This window comes from Taeniopygia guttata, chromosome 14, assembly GCF_048771995.1.
Source record: "Taeniopygia guttata chromosome 14, bTaeGut7.mat, whole genome shotgun sequence".
Lineage (NCBI taxonomy): Eukaryota > Metazoa > Chordata > Aves > Passeriformes > Estrildidae > Taeniopygia > Taeniopygia guttata.
In genome coordinates this window covers 8,535,712-8,551,645 of record NC_133039.1, presented here as the reverse complement: position 1 = coordinate 8,551,645, position 15,934 = coordinate 8,535,712, and positions in this window count along the sequence as shown.

The window sequence follows — 15,934 nt, the reverse complement described above, 5'->3', positions numbered from 1 at the left end:
GACAAGGAAAATTTCCCTCAGGAAGCTTAAAAATAGTAAATTTCCATTAATTACACAGCAAAGAATGTTCTTTCTATAATTTATAATCCATTAGGAAGTTGGTTTATTTTTTTTTTTTTTTGTTGCCTCTTACTCCCTTTATCTGGGTTTTGTGCTTTGCCAGTAGAGGTTGTCTGGAGGTTGGTTTGGGTGGTTGTATTTTCTGTTGTAGTTGTTTTCTTGTGTAGCCAGAGGCACAGAAAAGGAGCTGAACAGAGTAAAGTGCCCAAAGCTTGTGAGTCCTTGGGCACAGCAGAAATCCCAGGCTGCAGACACATTCTTGAGGATCTCAGATCTCAGATCTCAGGAGTTCTTCAAGCAGGACACTCTTATCCCTTTGTGGGGAGCAATTTGTATGATGAACCAAATCCTCCCTGGGCCTGGGGACTGTGACAATGTAAATTAAATCAGGGATTGATTGATTTTTGGAGGAGGTAGATGAAGGTGCCTTACTCAGCAGCACAGGCACATTGCAATTTCTGCCCTCGCTGCAGTTCTGTGCTGGGCACAGTCAGGATCTGCAGAGCCACAGGAACTGGTGGGGCACAGTTTGCTCTCTGAGGGCAGGAGAGGTTGCTCCAGTGAAGGCAACTCTGCAGAAGGCAATGCTCAAAAACCTTCTAATCTAGTTTGCATTATGGTCAAATTTTTCCTCAGTTATCGACATTTTATAGCTCCCTCTTTTATTTTTAAGCACCATAATACACAGTGAGCTTCAGGATTTCATGGCTGTACAACACCACCTAGGCCATAAACTTGGAAAGATTTTAAACTGGCCTTTTATACATGTGCAAGTTTCTACAGAGCTGCAGCATCCAGAATGGAAAACATGAATCTGGCAAATGATGAAGATGCCATAGCCCCAGGTCAGCAGACAATTGTTGCTGAGGGAGCACTTCCCTGCAGGTGGGGAAGAGCTCCTGGCTGCTCTGCCAGTGCCTGTGACACTGCCAGGGGGTCAGGGCAAGGCTGGACCCTGAGCCAGCCTGGCTGCCCTGGGGGAGCAGCCTGATGCTGGCACCTCCTCCTCCTTCCAGGGTTCAGTTTGGGACAGCCACTGAATTTCTGTAGCATTTACAACTGAATTCCTCTGATTTACACTGCCTGATGCTAAGGAGTGCATCCCTGGGTAGAAATGTGATTAAAATATCAAGAGCTCAAAGAGAGAAGGGGTTTAGTGGGTATGTGCTATATGTCACAGGTTTGTCATCTCTTCTGAGCTGTGCTGTGCTCGGGTTGAACTGTGAAAAGCTGAATAATTTATTCAGAAAGTTATGCTAACTCAGTATGGCACTGAAACACTGAAGATTAATAAATAATTAATAAAAACATTTATTCTGCAGCCATGTGCTTGTATGAGTCACTCAAACCTTACTGAATATACCAAGTACTCAAATGCAGTTTTCTCTGACTGCAGGATCAGGATTCCTTCAGTGTTTCTGTTCTGCAGAAAAATAATTCCTTTAAGGCCTCCTTAGGAATTTCAACTAAATAATTAAAATCAGGAACAATAAGCTGTGTTTTTGATGTGCAGATAGGTATGTAGATATGTGAGTTCCTGTATCTGTAGATAAATAGAATTGAGGCAAATCTGTAAGCAGTAGGAGACAGCTGGGACTAAGTGCAGTCCAAGAAAAGTGGTAGAAAGTTACTGCAATCTAATAATATTTTTCCCTAGTGACTTAGCACCTTCAGAGCAAGCAGAGCAAAATGGCTGAAAGGCTGGGCTTGGGTTTTAGTTTTGAAGTGGGCATGAAACAGCAAAAACTTCAGCTTTAAAGTTGTAGTGACACAGTGTTAATGTGCAGTGTTAAATATTATAGTTATTTTTCACACCCTGCTAAATGCCTTTGACAAGGACAAACATATTTTATAATAAAGGATAGTAAGTGGAAAGCTTGAATCTCTTAAATTATTGTGTATGTCATGATATTCCAGTGATTACATTTTGAGGTGCTCTGTCTTCAATATATGTACAAGGGTAAAATCAAAGCATTGACTGATGAGATCAGTATTCAGCACAACTCCCAAGCAATGTGGGATTGGCAGTGGAGACAAGAATTGCTCTTTTTTTGAAGATAAAAACCTGATTCTGTTCAAAAGCCTTTCCTGCTGAGGATCCTCATCCACATTCATAAATTTCATTGTATTCAAGCAAGAGAGACTGTGGTGTGTTCTCTTTGAGAAATGAGATGTACTTTTAAGATAGACATTTTAAATATACTTCTGAACTAATCCTACTTAATATACCTTATGTCTATGGCACCATAATAAATTATTATTTTAAATATACAGTCAGGTCTTTAGATATTTTTACTTCTGTCCACTTATGATGATTATTTTATGGTCATCTGAAGTCTCATACTTAGGCAAAAAATAAGCCTAGCGCTTAGCAACTTATTTTTTTTCCTAGGTTCTCTGCTGAAATGCTTAGGTATAGGGTTTAAATGAGTCTTCTGACAGTAATAATTGGACAGGATGAGACCGTAGGGAAGAGGAGATCTGGTATTTACAGAATAATGAAAATTATATCTACCTAAGTGATGATGGAAAAAGAAGAGGATTTAAAGAAAATTTTTCTCATTTCCTATTGTCTAAAAAATTGTGGGAGAATGTGGCAGTCACCCCTGTAATCACACTTGATTGATGTATAGATAACCACAGTGTACTGCTCATTCATTACATACATATAACAAAAACATTTTCCTAAATACCCCTTGGATAATTAAATAAATGTCTTTGCCAAAGCAGGCTATGAATCATGATAATGTCCTGGGAGGCTATCATCACTTCCAGCAACCATAATCATCATCTCAGAGAATGGAAATACACTTAATCAGCAAACCATGCTACTCTCTGTGAATGAGCAAGGGAGGTGGCCTGCAGGCCTTTTATCAGGCTGGGTGAATAACTAAATGTTTACATGAACTTGTCCCTTTAGTGCTGAGAGTTGAGGATTGCTTCTGGGGCCCAGGAGCTGAGGTTTGTGGCTGGCAACTGAGTGGAGTGCTTAGAGTCAGCTTGGTTTCCCGGGGTGATGCTGCTCAGTGAATGAATATTCTTCTTTAAGGGCATTCTTAGGGCAGTTACAGCTCCATGGGGAGGACTTGCAGCATTGCACCTGTGTGGAAGTGTAAGAGGGGTTTGAATTGGGTGAGCCACAGTGTTGGGCTGGAGCACCCAGCACATCCCATTTGCTGCAGCTGGTTGTGTCTGCAAATTTTGGAACATTTGAACTTAGATCTCTGGGTAATTTTCTTTTCTTGTTCTTTTTTTTTTTTTTTTTTTTTCTTTCAAGCTGTTGCTCTCAATACTGATTTTGGTATCTGTCAATTTAATTTCTTTGCTGCAAGTACCTTATAAAATAACTTACAATAGCATAAATGTAATGATTTGTTAAATTTTTATACTGGCAGAATTTTACCTTTTTGGGACCACAGGTCTGTTTGATATTGTTCATTAAACCAGTGTCCTCATGACATAAAGCAAAGAGGCACTAAAAATGCAAGAGCTCAGTCACAATGCTCTGGGAAAGAGATAATGGTGCACACACAGTGGGAGGGAAAAGTCTTCCAGGGAATATTGAGGCAGATCAGGTCACTGAAGCCAGAATAAGCATTCCAGCTTACAGTGCTTCTGACAGGAACATGCTCAAGATTGTCTCAAATTCACATCTGGTTTGCCAGCTGTTAAGGTGTGGGACAGAGTGTGGGATGCCTGAAGGCAGAGAGATGCAAACCAGAACAACCTTGGACCACAATACAGCAGGATTTGAGATTTTTGCATCAAGTGCTCAGGTTGGACATGTCACACAGCATATGTCTAGGCAGTCTGTGGTTGATGAAAGAGCTTGTGCATGTTAGAGATGAGCAAGTTAAGTTTTAAAAAATAGAGATTGAGTTGTGAGCAGATGAAGACAAGACATGATCAGCGTATATCTTCTTTCAAAAAGTTAGCCGCAGGGAAAATAGAAATCGTGGTGGGTAAGTTTGAGATGACATAAGGCTGTTGTCAGTCACCTGGTGAGGCTGTTCCTAGAACAGCTGCTGCTGAAGAGAGCTCCTTCCCTTTGTGTTCCTCTGGAGCAAATCTTTCTACATGCTGTTGATGGCTGCTCTGTGGAGGTTTCTCCTGAGCCCATCTGCCACTGGCAGAGATGGCTGGGAGACTGTGGGGGAGGTGGCAGCACTGTTTTAGCAAGCAAAACTTAAAGCCATTTTATTTTGATTAATAAAATGTGTGTCTTTCTGACTAATGGAACAAAGAGAAAGACCATCTTTTGCTAATTCAGTCATTCCTTTTTCCTCTCCTCCAACAGCTTTTAGGTCAAGAGGAGAGAATGTTCATAGGTGAAAAGTGAGACTGCTCAATATTTGGTGACCCCCAAAGCAAGCATCTGTGGGCAAAAGATATATTGCCATGGGTATTATTTAATAAATAAAATGAAACTTGAGTCTTTGGATTTGTTTTAAAGGGCTTTAGAAGAATTCATAATTCTGGGGAGGTTACTAACACTGAGCTCTAGATCCAGTGCTCTTTCCTGTTGGAACCAGAAGAAGGAAGTTTATCCTGGTGAGTGTGTTTTGTGAGAAGGTTATACCTGGAGACAGGAGTAAGGACAAGGACAAGGGGCAGAGGGCATCTAGAGACAGTTGGTATCTAAAAAGTCATTGAAAGAGATGAGACCCTGGGCTAACTGTGATACAGAAAAGGAAATGCAGGGTGCCTGAGGGACTGGGTGTGACAGGAGTTTGTGTGTGTTGGCAGTGTCATGTAAAAGTGGGAGAGAATGTGCACTTCCAGACATGGAGAAGCAGATGGGATAGAAAGTGAAATTGTAATTGTTATCATGTTGTGGGATGTTTAATGTGTGGATGAAATTTTCATGAATTAGTTTATCCTTTTATAAACACTTTTCTTGGTGAGCCCCATATCCAATATGCAATGGAAGTTACAAAATAAAGCTGAGGGGAAATGCCATGCTGAGCACAGCTAATGTTTGCCTGACAGCAGTGATAAAGAGCCATAAAGTTGTGTTCATGCATGAAAATTGTCCTTCTGGCTTTAGTTACTTTAAAAAAAAGTGTTTTTCAAAATAGCCTAAGAAGTCCCTTTTCCCAGCACTCTCTGGAGTTTGTGTTTCAGCCTTGCACTGGAGATCCAATCCCACAGAACAGGGCATGTTATGTGAAATAATTGGAAAATTGAGCTCTTTGAAAATGTCATTTGAAGCAATGTGGCATTGGGTGGTTGCTTTCTATTTACTTCTAAGTTCTCCAATTGTTTAAATATCACCTTTATAACAACAGTGCCATTCACTTGACAATTTGTCTTTTTATTCCTCACAATGTGCGTGTTGGATACAAAAATAGCCATTCTACTTGTGATCATCAAACTTCAGCTGAATTTCAGACAAAGAATTTGGCAGATCTCCAGATAAAATATTACACAGCAGCTCAAGCAGGCATTAGTATTTGTTGCTTATACAGTTTATGCTTTGAAATCTCTATTGCTTCTGATGTGTTAAAAAATAACAAGCTATTGTTTCCCTAAAACACAAATTGAAGTACATCTGAATGGAATATTGCATTATTTTTGCATGGGGATATGTCTTGTGGAACAGCAGAGACTAAATGTGGTAGTGCAGGGGAGTTTTCCAGACACCCCCTCCCTGCAGCAGTTTGCAGGGGCTGGGGTGGTTCAGCTTGGCCAAGGCACAGCCAGGCTCTCCTGTGCCACTCTGGGAAGGAAGGGCTGGACTGGCACTCCTGTTTGCCTGGGCAGAGCTGTGCCTGCACAGGACCAGCTGTGTTTTACTGAGGGTAAAACAGTGATGCTGAGAGAGCTGTGCTGTGTTTCCAGAGCCAAAACCTGGCCATTGACTGACCCGATGGAAAATTCCCACCTCAGTCTCACCCAGGCTGTGGTCAGAGGAGTGAACTCTGTTCACATAAATCAATTTGTCTAAAAGTGGTCCTAGTCAAGCATGCGCCTGTCTTGTGGCTTTAATGGGATGGATTGTGTATTTAAGTTACTCAGGTGTTGGAGAGGCTGGAAATCTGGTATTTGGAATTTCAGCCTTTTGCTTTTTTGAGACAGCCTTGGTTTCTCTGTCTTTGAATTATTACAAATGTAATTCCCGATTTATTATCTCAATTCCTTGCAGTTAATGACATTAAAACTGTATTTATTCATTTTGAATAAACAGAATACAGCAGAACTCTCTGGGTAACGTTTAGCAAAGCTGTGTTTGGTACAGTAATCCTGAGCATGAGCCCAGTGAGCAGCACTGTAGAAATAGTCCTAGAACTTCAGTACTTATTTCCCAAAAGCTCTAGAATATACCGATTTCTTAATCACTCTGAATGTAATTAGCTGTAAAAAATAAATGTACCTGATTTCTGATCATAAATCCATACTTAAATTATGTGATATTTTAAAGCTGAACATTTGAAGGATTAGAGAGTGGAAGAAGGCAGCATTGTTTCTTTATCTTTAAGCCACATGCAAACTGTGGCATCCAAGGACTGTCTTTTTGATAAGCTCAATATGGCTTATCTCCAATAGAAGTATACATTGTTCTTTCCTTTAAATGTATTCTGGGATTCAGATTACTTTCAGCTGTTCCCTTTCTCCTCAGTCTCCAATTTAGTTTTGTTTTTAACATACAGAGAAAATGGTTTGCTTCAAAATATGTATCTTTTCATAACATAAATTCAAGGAGTGGATGGGGAAAGATGTATACGCTTGGCTGGGCTAATGAGAAGATGACTCAGTCTGTGTGTCTAACATCTCATATCACATAAAGTGGTTGACAAAGAAAAATGGATTTTGCTTTAAATACTGCCACAATAATTGATCATATTTTGTAGATTACAATGGGCTTAAAGCAGCAATAAACCACGAGACTCACTGCCTACTCTCTAAGAAGTTTATAAATACCAAATGCAGCTCAGTAACAAATCCCTGATTTGCATTTATGTAAAACATATTTTGGTGGCATTAAAAGCCTTAATTGAAAGAGGAGAGCAGAAATGCAGAGCTATAACCTTATCACCCCTCCCAGGAGGATATCTCCAGGTCACTGGCATGCAGTATAAGCAAGTGACTGCTTCAAATGTTACCCTTGTATTCACTGAAAGTGAGGGGAGAAACTGCTTGGAGCTGTGAAAACACAAAATATTCAGTCTAGCATTTGTCACTTGGGCTAAAATTTCACACCCAGACCTCTAATCTGCTATCACAGGTTCATTAGAGACCATCACTGCCATGTTTATTGGTATTCCATTTTAATGGAATCATCACGATGAGCAGGTTTCCAATAAATCCATGTAATTTTATTGTTCATAGTTCTTGATCCCCCCTCTCATGAGAGGATGTATGAGGTGAATTTAGTTTCTCCTCTGTGTGGTCAGATTCTCTGCTCCTTATTCAATCCATCCATAAATGAAGACATCTTGTCTGCAAATTACTTGTTTTAAATTAGTAAAAGCAAAAGTGAATATGCTTTAGTGATTTAAATGATCAGTTTTATCTTTTCAGTTTATTCAAATAAGCTCATATTGCCATGATTATCTGTGAGTATGTGAATGTGACAGGTAAGAAGGATTTACTGCATTCTTTCAAAAGTTAGATGTTATTGATCTCCTTAAGTGTGACTTGTTAAAATCATTCTTCATTGCTGTACTTTTTCTCCTCTATTGCTTACTCTGTAAGCTAAACTTATTGAGGCCATCTGTGAGTTCAGAACTTAGAAAATTAAAAGCAAAATAGAAAAGAATGGTTGATGAGAGAGCAAATGTTTTGGCATGCACAGAACATGGATTTAGCTAATAACTCCTGTAATGCTGAGGTTTGGATTTGGTGACATTTAAAATAATGATCCAGACATCTCTGAACATTTACATTTTGCCACCTCTGAGGGGGTAGAGGGGATCTGACTTTCTGCAGTGGTATTTTTATGTAAAGCAAAAAAAAAAAAAAAAGAGATGGTAGCATTATGTTGAAAATTTTTAAAAGGCAGCAAATTCTTGGTATCAATTTTCAGTGGAGATCCTGCTTGCGATTTCAGTGTTCCAGTCTTTACAAGCCTTGCACATTTTTATAGTATCTTCAATGTGCATTAAAAAATACAGATAACTTTTGGCAAAGATAATAATTTTTATGTACTTTTAATTTGCTGTGCAGGAAAGAAGATGATACAACTATGACTTGAAAATGGGGAGGTCAGGGAAAGACTGGAGGAGAATTTAGGTTGGGTTGGTGGGCTTGGAGTTTGACCCAGAAGAGTATTTTAACAACACTCAGCATCCAGCTCTCCATTTTCTTTGCTGATGGGTCAAAACCAGCACCAGGCTGAGCATAGATAAAGCAGATCCTTTTTGTTTGGTGTCACATTCCTGTACTGAGTAGCCCTTTCTGCAGCCCACCTGTCAGCAAAGCTCCCCTTGGACTCTGTCCCCAGTGCTGGCAGCACATCCCTGATGTCCCAGAGTTCCTGAGCAGCACCACTGAGTTAAATGCAGGACTTGTGTCCAAAAACACGGAGAAGTTTCTCACAAGGTTCCCATGGGGTATCAAGAGGTTCAGATAACCTTCTGCAGCAGCTGCACAAAGGTGTCTTACCATGCAAAAGTGTCCCTTCAGTGGCCCTCTTCACAGAAGTGGGTTCTTTGACCCCTCACTGACTGTGTGGGAACCCAGTGACAGCCATGGAAGTTGTCCCCTGGGACAGCTGAGCCACCCAGGCTGTGCCAGAGACCTGTGCTGGGCAGAGGGGCTGCAGAGCTCTTGGAAGGAAAATACTAGAAAACTGCATCTTTCATCCCTTGAACCTTTCATTGCAGCTGTTTCTTGCCCATCCTACATCCTCACTTGCAGCAGTGACCCGGGCAGAGGGCAGGACGTGCTGTGCCAGGGAGGGGACAAGGGACCTGCCTGTGCTGCTCAGATAGGCAAAGGCAGGGCTGTGGCACCAGCCACGTGCCTGTGAGTGTGGCCACGCTATGGGCACTCAGTAGCTTTGTGAACAAAATGTTATTGCAGTCCTTGCTGCTGGGAAGCTGGTTTGTATACAGCTGTGTGTCTTTAAATACCATTAACTGAAATTAATTAGGTAGCTGCTCCTTAATTCTTTTGATTGTGATCCCATATCACAAGAGCACCATATTCAATATGGCACAAGCTGCTCGCAGGAGAGGCCCAGACCTAAATTAGCATCTAATCTAAATTAGCTTTAACCACTTGAAAGTCTGGCTCATCTAGACTGGGTTAAAGTCATTAGTGGTGAACTCTGAGAGTGCTGTGCTTTGCCTATGCTGAAACATCTCCATAAAGGTTAAACCTGTGTTTCTCCAGTGCTAATCATTTGTAACTGAATGCTACAGTTTTGTTGATGTAGTTTAGAAAGGCAGGAGGACATGAGACTCCTGAAAACCAGGGTGAGAACTGGAATTTCATTTGTCTGGAATTCAGGGAGCTTTCACCAGAGTGAACCCAGACTCACTAATGACATCTGTTCAATTACTGTAATTGGTGAATGGTTAGATAAGTAGTAAGGTGATAATTTCCATTTAGTAATGGGTAGTTCTGCTGTTAAAACATAAGATATATAGGAGAAATTTTGTTTGGAGAGCATTTTCTCCTTTACATGTGGTTAAAGTCATGTCGTGGAACAACTTAGACTTTGTGCACTAATGCTTACATGTAAATACCAATTTTAAGAGCAAAAGAAATCATTCAAATCAACCCCACATCCATTTGTGGTTCTAGCAGACCATCATTAGAAAAAGTGGGGCCAGAACAAATAAACAAATAAATAGAAGTATTCCTCTGAGTGAAATAACTGTACTGAGGTTGAAAGTTCTACCTTTATATGTAGTGATTGTATAGTTATGGCTTTATGCTTCAGCTTGAAAAAATTTACGTTGTTTATTGCTTATAAAGAACATTGTACTGCTGAAACAGTTAGTCTGGTGATACTTAGCTCTAAATATGACTTGAAGTAGGGTAGGTTTATAATTTAAATAGCTATTCAGCTGTGAATCCTTGAGATGTCGCAGTGCATGAACTATTGGCATTTTGCCATTTTTCATCACGATCAATGGACTGATTTGCAAGGCAAGAATCCTGCATCCCTTCCAGCACATGGCAATGTGTACTGTGCCTTTGGATATGGAAATGTGCCTTACAACAGATGGACAAATATTATCACTAGGCAACTGCACGAAGACAAAATAATCCTTCTACAAAATTGTCCATGGAGCTTTATGCAATCAGGGGATGCATTTTTTGTGTGTCTGTGTGCTAGGGAAAACCAGGTTTTTTTTTTGGTTTGTTGTCCTGTAGCAGTGATGTTTTGGTGGTCTATGCCACTGCTTTGTGGCTGGTGTAAGAAATATGTTGGTGATAACTGTGCAAAGGTGATTTTCACCATCCCCCCACTTACCTGGATGTGTTTAGCTGCGCCATAACTTCCTGAACAGATGGAAGATATTCTTTTTTCCACAGGTCCTGCTACAGTGCCACGCACAGGGGCTGACAGGAGGCCAGAAGTTCATCACCAGGTGTTTTGGGTGGCTCTCCTGTGCACAGGGAGACTCCTCATCCCCCGGCCCTGCTGTGTTCTTGGTCTGTGGCAGTGCTGCAATTTAACCTGATTCTGCTTGCAGGAGATGTTCTGTTTGTTGCAGGTGAAGTGTTCAGAGAAACAAACACCAAATGTAGCAACTGGCAGGAGGAAAATTTGGGGTTTTGTCCAGGCTGTTTGGTGCTGTTACGTTTTGTATTGCAGTCACATCAGAGATCTGAATTCAGGGCTTCCCGTTGCCTGGCATTGCACAGCCACAGAAAGGTCTGATCACTGCCCTGATGGCTCTATGGGTAGATAGATGAGAAACACAAAGGCCTGAAAAAAGGAAAAGAAATTATTTTCATCATAGAGGTTAGTAATAACAGCCCAAGAAGAGTGTGATATAATAAAGTGCCATTGGAAGCTGGACTGTGCATCCCAGACAGTCCCAGAGACCTTTTGTGTCCTGTTTCAGAGCCTGGAGCAAGCTAAACCTCTGCCAGAGCCTGAGTGGGGTACAGAAACACAGCGTTGCTTAGGAACTGGATTCCTCCTGATTTCCTTTATTTGTCTTTCCTTGGTAGCACAAAAACTTCCAGAGTGGCCTTGCAGAGGAGAATGATGTTACCATTATCTCTGAGGTTTCTATTACCATCAGTGCTGCCACAGAAAGAAGATTTTCCAAGTGTATGATGTTTATTTTAATCTCTTTTCACAGATGTTATGTGGGAATGAGGTATTAAATAATGTTACTTAGATCTGGGAACACAGATGGGTAAATTGCACAGAGAAGAGGTCTTTATTAAGGCTGCTTTCAGATGAGGTCCTTAATCCTACCTGATCACGGTAAAAGAAGTGTGGTGGTGTTGTGAACCTGGCCCAAAGAATCAAGAGGGGAACAGGCTTCTCTTTTTCAAGACCTTTTAGAAGGAAAAAGGTAGTACTGTTTAGGGGGCAGGACCCTTTTTGACATGTTGTCATTTGAACCAGAACTGTTCTCTTTTGTACACGGGATTTCTGCAGTCTTCTGGGTCAGACTGATTGTACCATTACAGACACTTTCATTTGCTGGACATGACCCTTTTTATCCTACTCTGTTCAAAAGTTCTACTTTCTGAAGGCAGAAGTGTCCAAAGCCATCCTTAGTGCCTGCAAAACATCTCTATCTTTTTTTCATAAGTTTTTGAAAATCTCCCTCAAATTATTTTGCCTGATAGAGATGTGCTCATGTCCAGATGCATTTAGAGTTCACTCAGCCAATTGAAAGAAATTGAGGAAAAAACATGAGCCGATTTTTTTTTTTATTTTTCCTTCTAGCTTTACAGGCAGATAATGCCCTTTCAAGGTGTGTTCCCAGCAGGTGAGTGTGTCCTGGCTGTTCAGGATGTGCAGTCTCTGAGCTCAGGCAAGGCTGTCTCAGCCCCAGGACTGTGTGGGTGTCTCCCCCCTCTGCTGTCCTGTCAAGCTCCAAACCCTCCACTCAGATTCTGGCTCTGCCATGTGAGTGGGGCTTTTCCACACTGGCAGCAGCTCTGTAGTGACCTGAATCAGTCAGGGAAGGGAACTGAGGAAAAACCACTTCACAAGAGGCAGCGGAGATGCATAGAGAGGTGTCCTGAATGGGAATATCTTCTAGAAGGAAAAGTCAGAGAGCAGAGTAAGAAATGAAAACAGCCGGGCTGGTGTCCATGGTGGGCGTGAGCAGCTGGGCTGGGCACATGGAGCATGTGAAGTTTTGGGTGATTTTGCCTTTGCTTAGGAGAAGGCAGCCAAGCCTGTGTGTAAGTAGCTGTGCAGCTCCCCGCTGCTCCCAGAGAGGAACAAACTGTGCTGCGGGCAGAGTGCGACACATGAAGAAGTTTTTGAAATTATGTGGAGCTAAAAATGAATTAATTTCTCCAAATGAGTGGTAGGGAAAGGGAAGAGGCAAACACTATTAAGAAAGAATGGAATGAGGGAGGAGGAGAAGAAAATGTTTCCAGGCAGCTGTGGATAAACCTCAGTGCAAAGGAATGACAGATGGGTTTGGCTCCCTGAACTTGTGGAGCTGGGCATGCTGAGAGCAGAGAGAGATTGCAGCTATATTGGAAAACTCCTTTCATAAGTGAGAAAGCAAAATTATCAGGTAATAGTCACTGATGTCCTTTGTTTCATACACCTCATTTAAGAGCAAAACATCATGGCAATAGTAGGAGAGACTTTTAATATATTGTGGGCAGGGAGAATATGTTATATCAAAGGGATGACACAAAATCTGTGCCAGCAGCAAAGTGCAAAAAATGACATTTTTATTACTGCAGCATGGTACACAGCATTGCTGGATTTGGTAAATAGGAGAAGTTTGGAAGAGAATTTGCTGGGATGAAATTTGGTTGGCTTAACGAACTTGAGTATATCTGTGCTTTTTCCACTAGGCCTGTCTCAGAGTAGAAGAAGTTAGTGCAGAAGGAAGGCTGCAAGAGGAAATGCAGTAGTGGTGGTGTAAGGGTCAGGGTAATTCTGTAACAATTGCAGTTAATTTCTTTCATATATTAAAATCTGCTCTCTTCTGTTCTCTGGAAGACTGCTAATCTAGCTTGGCAAATGCAAAAAAGTATTTTCTAAACCACCCTATCCAAACTAAATAGCACTTTCTTTTTTTAATATGCATGTTAGTCATTGAGCTGCATATAAATATATATAAACGGATATTTCATTAATATAGTGATTTAATATGAGAAAAACTATGAACATTCAGAGTAGTTTTCTAAAAAATACACAATTTTAAGGATTAGCAATTACAAGTTTTTAATTCTGCTTTTTTTTTTAATGCTAGTACAGACATTTCTAGAGCTACACATGGCTTTTAGCAAGCTTTCTGTTTGTCATTTCTGAAGATACAGATCAACTACCCAAATTACTTATACTGTAACTCAAGACATGATTTTTTTGTTTTGTTGTTCATAATCAGTTGAAAATATCTTATGAAAATAAAATGCTTTTTAAAATTTTGGCAGATCATTATTTAAAAACAATAGTGAGTTGGATGTAATTAAGGGAGTGTGCTATGGGAGCAGGTAAGGGAAAAAACAGATCAGTGTTGGGAACAAATAATTCAACCCTGTGTTGCCAAGAGGAGCTGTGCTTCTCCACTGACTGCTTCTGAAGCAGTTCCAACCCCTTCACATGCTGCTAATATCTCTGTTTCAGTGGGGTCTTTGTGGGCCTTGGGCTCCCTATATCCCTGACTCCAAAATCCTGGAGGTCATCACTGAGTCCCTGGCTTCTCCAAAGGCTCTAGGTGGGACCATCCCTGTGTTTTTCCATCAGCAGGAAAATGAGCTGGGTGGGCACAGTAAGTCACTTTGGCTTGCACCGCACACACACTGCTGTGTCCTGTCCACTCCCTGACTTGGCAAACTATTCCTCAGTCACAAGCACAGCCACAGCCCATGTTGGTACCATGGCATGTCTCTCAAACATCAAAATCCTCCAAATGTATCAGCTAAGATTGTATGAAATTGCAGTTCTGCTTTAGAGATGAGTAAGCAGAGGCAGAGGTAAGAGGAAGTGTGAACCAAAAACTGGACTTTGTGTTCCAGGTGTGCTGTAACTGCTCTGTTACACAACCCTTCAGTCTCTAACTCAGGCTTTGCCTTTTGCACCCATTTAACAGTTGCTAACTAAAGCTGCAGAAATAACCTTTCTTTTCTTCTCTATAAGTATTAGGGAGAATTTTGATCTATAACATCAATATTCTGTCTCCTACTATATAAGTTTATAATTGACCTGTTATTGGAGAAGTGTCATCTTTCTCATGGCCTCCAGAATGATCAGGCACTGAAAGGATGCACTTGGGTCACTAAAAAGTAAATCAGCCTGTGTTGATGTGATGGTGACATCTTGTATACACAGAACCTTTGCATCTCCACTGAACTTAATTCACTCCTCTCTGCCTTCCTGGGCTGTGGGCATTGAGATTATTTGGCAGCTGTTTGACATAGTAATAAATTTGGAAATAATTCAGTGAGCTCTACTAGGAAGCCAAGGCTTCTGACAATTGCCCAAGGCTTCTGCAATCCTCTGGTGCTGCAAATCATCTCGACCTTGTGATGCCACCCTGACTCCAGAGTGCCAGAAAGAAGGAGTGCCCGTGGCGTGGGAAGAGACATCAGCCTCTGTCAGTGCCTCCCTCTTTCTGCTGCCACCTAATTGTTTGGGGAATTGGGAGAACCATAAATAAGAGAGATTAAATTCTGCTGCTGAGACAGAAGTTTGGCTTTAAAAAAATCATGAGCTCCAGAACAGTCATGCTTGTGTGCAAGATGGCTGTGTAATCTGGGACAGATAATCATAATTTGTAGATAATTTGGAGCTTGTGACTGCTCACAGATCCTGATTTAAGGTGCTGAAGTTGTTCTTTTGATGTGGCTTTTTTTGGGGCTGATGAGTGTTTCCATGACACCTGTTGTAAAATAATGTTGTTTCCATTATAGCTACTGTTCTCACTTATTTTTTAAGTTACATTTGAACAGGCATGTCTGCTGATGTGTTTGTTCCTGAATCAACTGAGCTCTCAGGGTAAGTACCCATTGCAATTATGAGCATTTAAATGTTTTTCTAAGTGTAAAATATTTACGTATTCTGAAAGCATGAGGAATTGGTGTTTCATTGACAGGACTTTTCTTGTCTGAAATGTTTCAACTCTGTAGTTTACACATTACCCAAAGAATTTTTTCCCCAGTATTTTTGTGCAAATGCTGCTACCTATAAGAAGAACTAAAGCCCAGAAAGTCGGGAGCAGGATCGGTTTCTCCTGATGATAAATGCTTACACTCCAGAGCCAGTGTTTTGCTACTGTTGTTTGCTCCCACATTTAAGGCTCCTGAGCTGAGACCACCTCGTTGTGTTAGCAAGGTTGCCACCATTGCTGACCCACAGTCTAATTCATATTAATGAACCTTTCTTCACAACTAAAATTGCAATTTTAATAAGTTTTGTGTTTCTTGGGCCTTCAGCACTTTCTACAATCCTGAGCTTGAAAAGTCAAGAGAATGTTACTGTTAACATTATCAAGTAAAAATATGTTTTGTGGCACTGGGGATGCTGATGGGTGGATGAGTATTCTTCAGTTCATTCTCTGATCTTTTAAAATGTTGATTTAAATGAGTTATGCCTCTTGCCATTATCATATCTGCCCATTTGGTGACACAGTTCCATTAGAGGTGGCATTCAGCTGGTCAGGGTACTTGTCAGATTCATCAACTCCCTTGGTGAATCCCTTGCTCTGCCTGGCTCCCCTTTGAGCTCACCTGTGCTCAGAACCTGGAGGACAACTTATGAAAG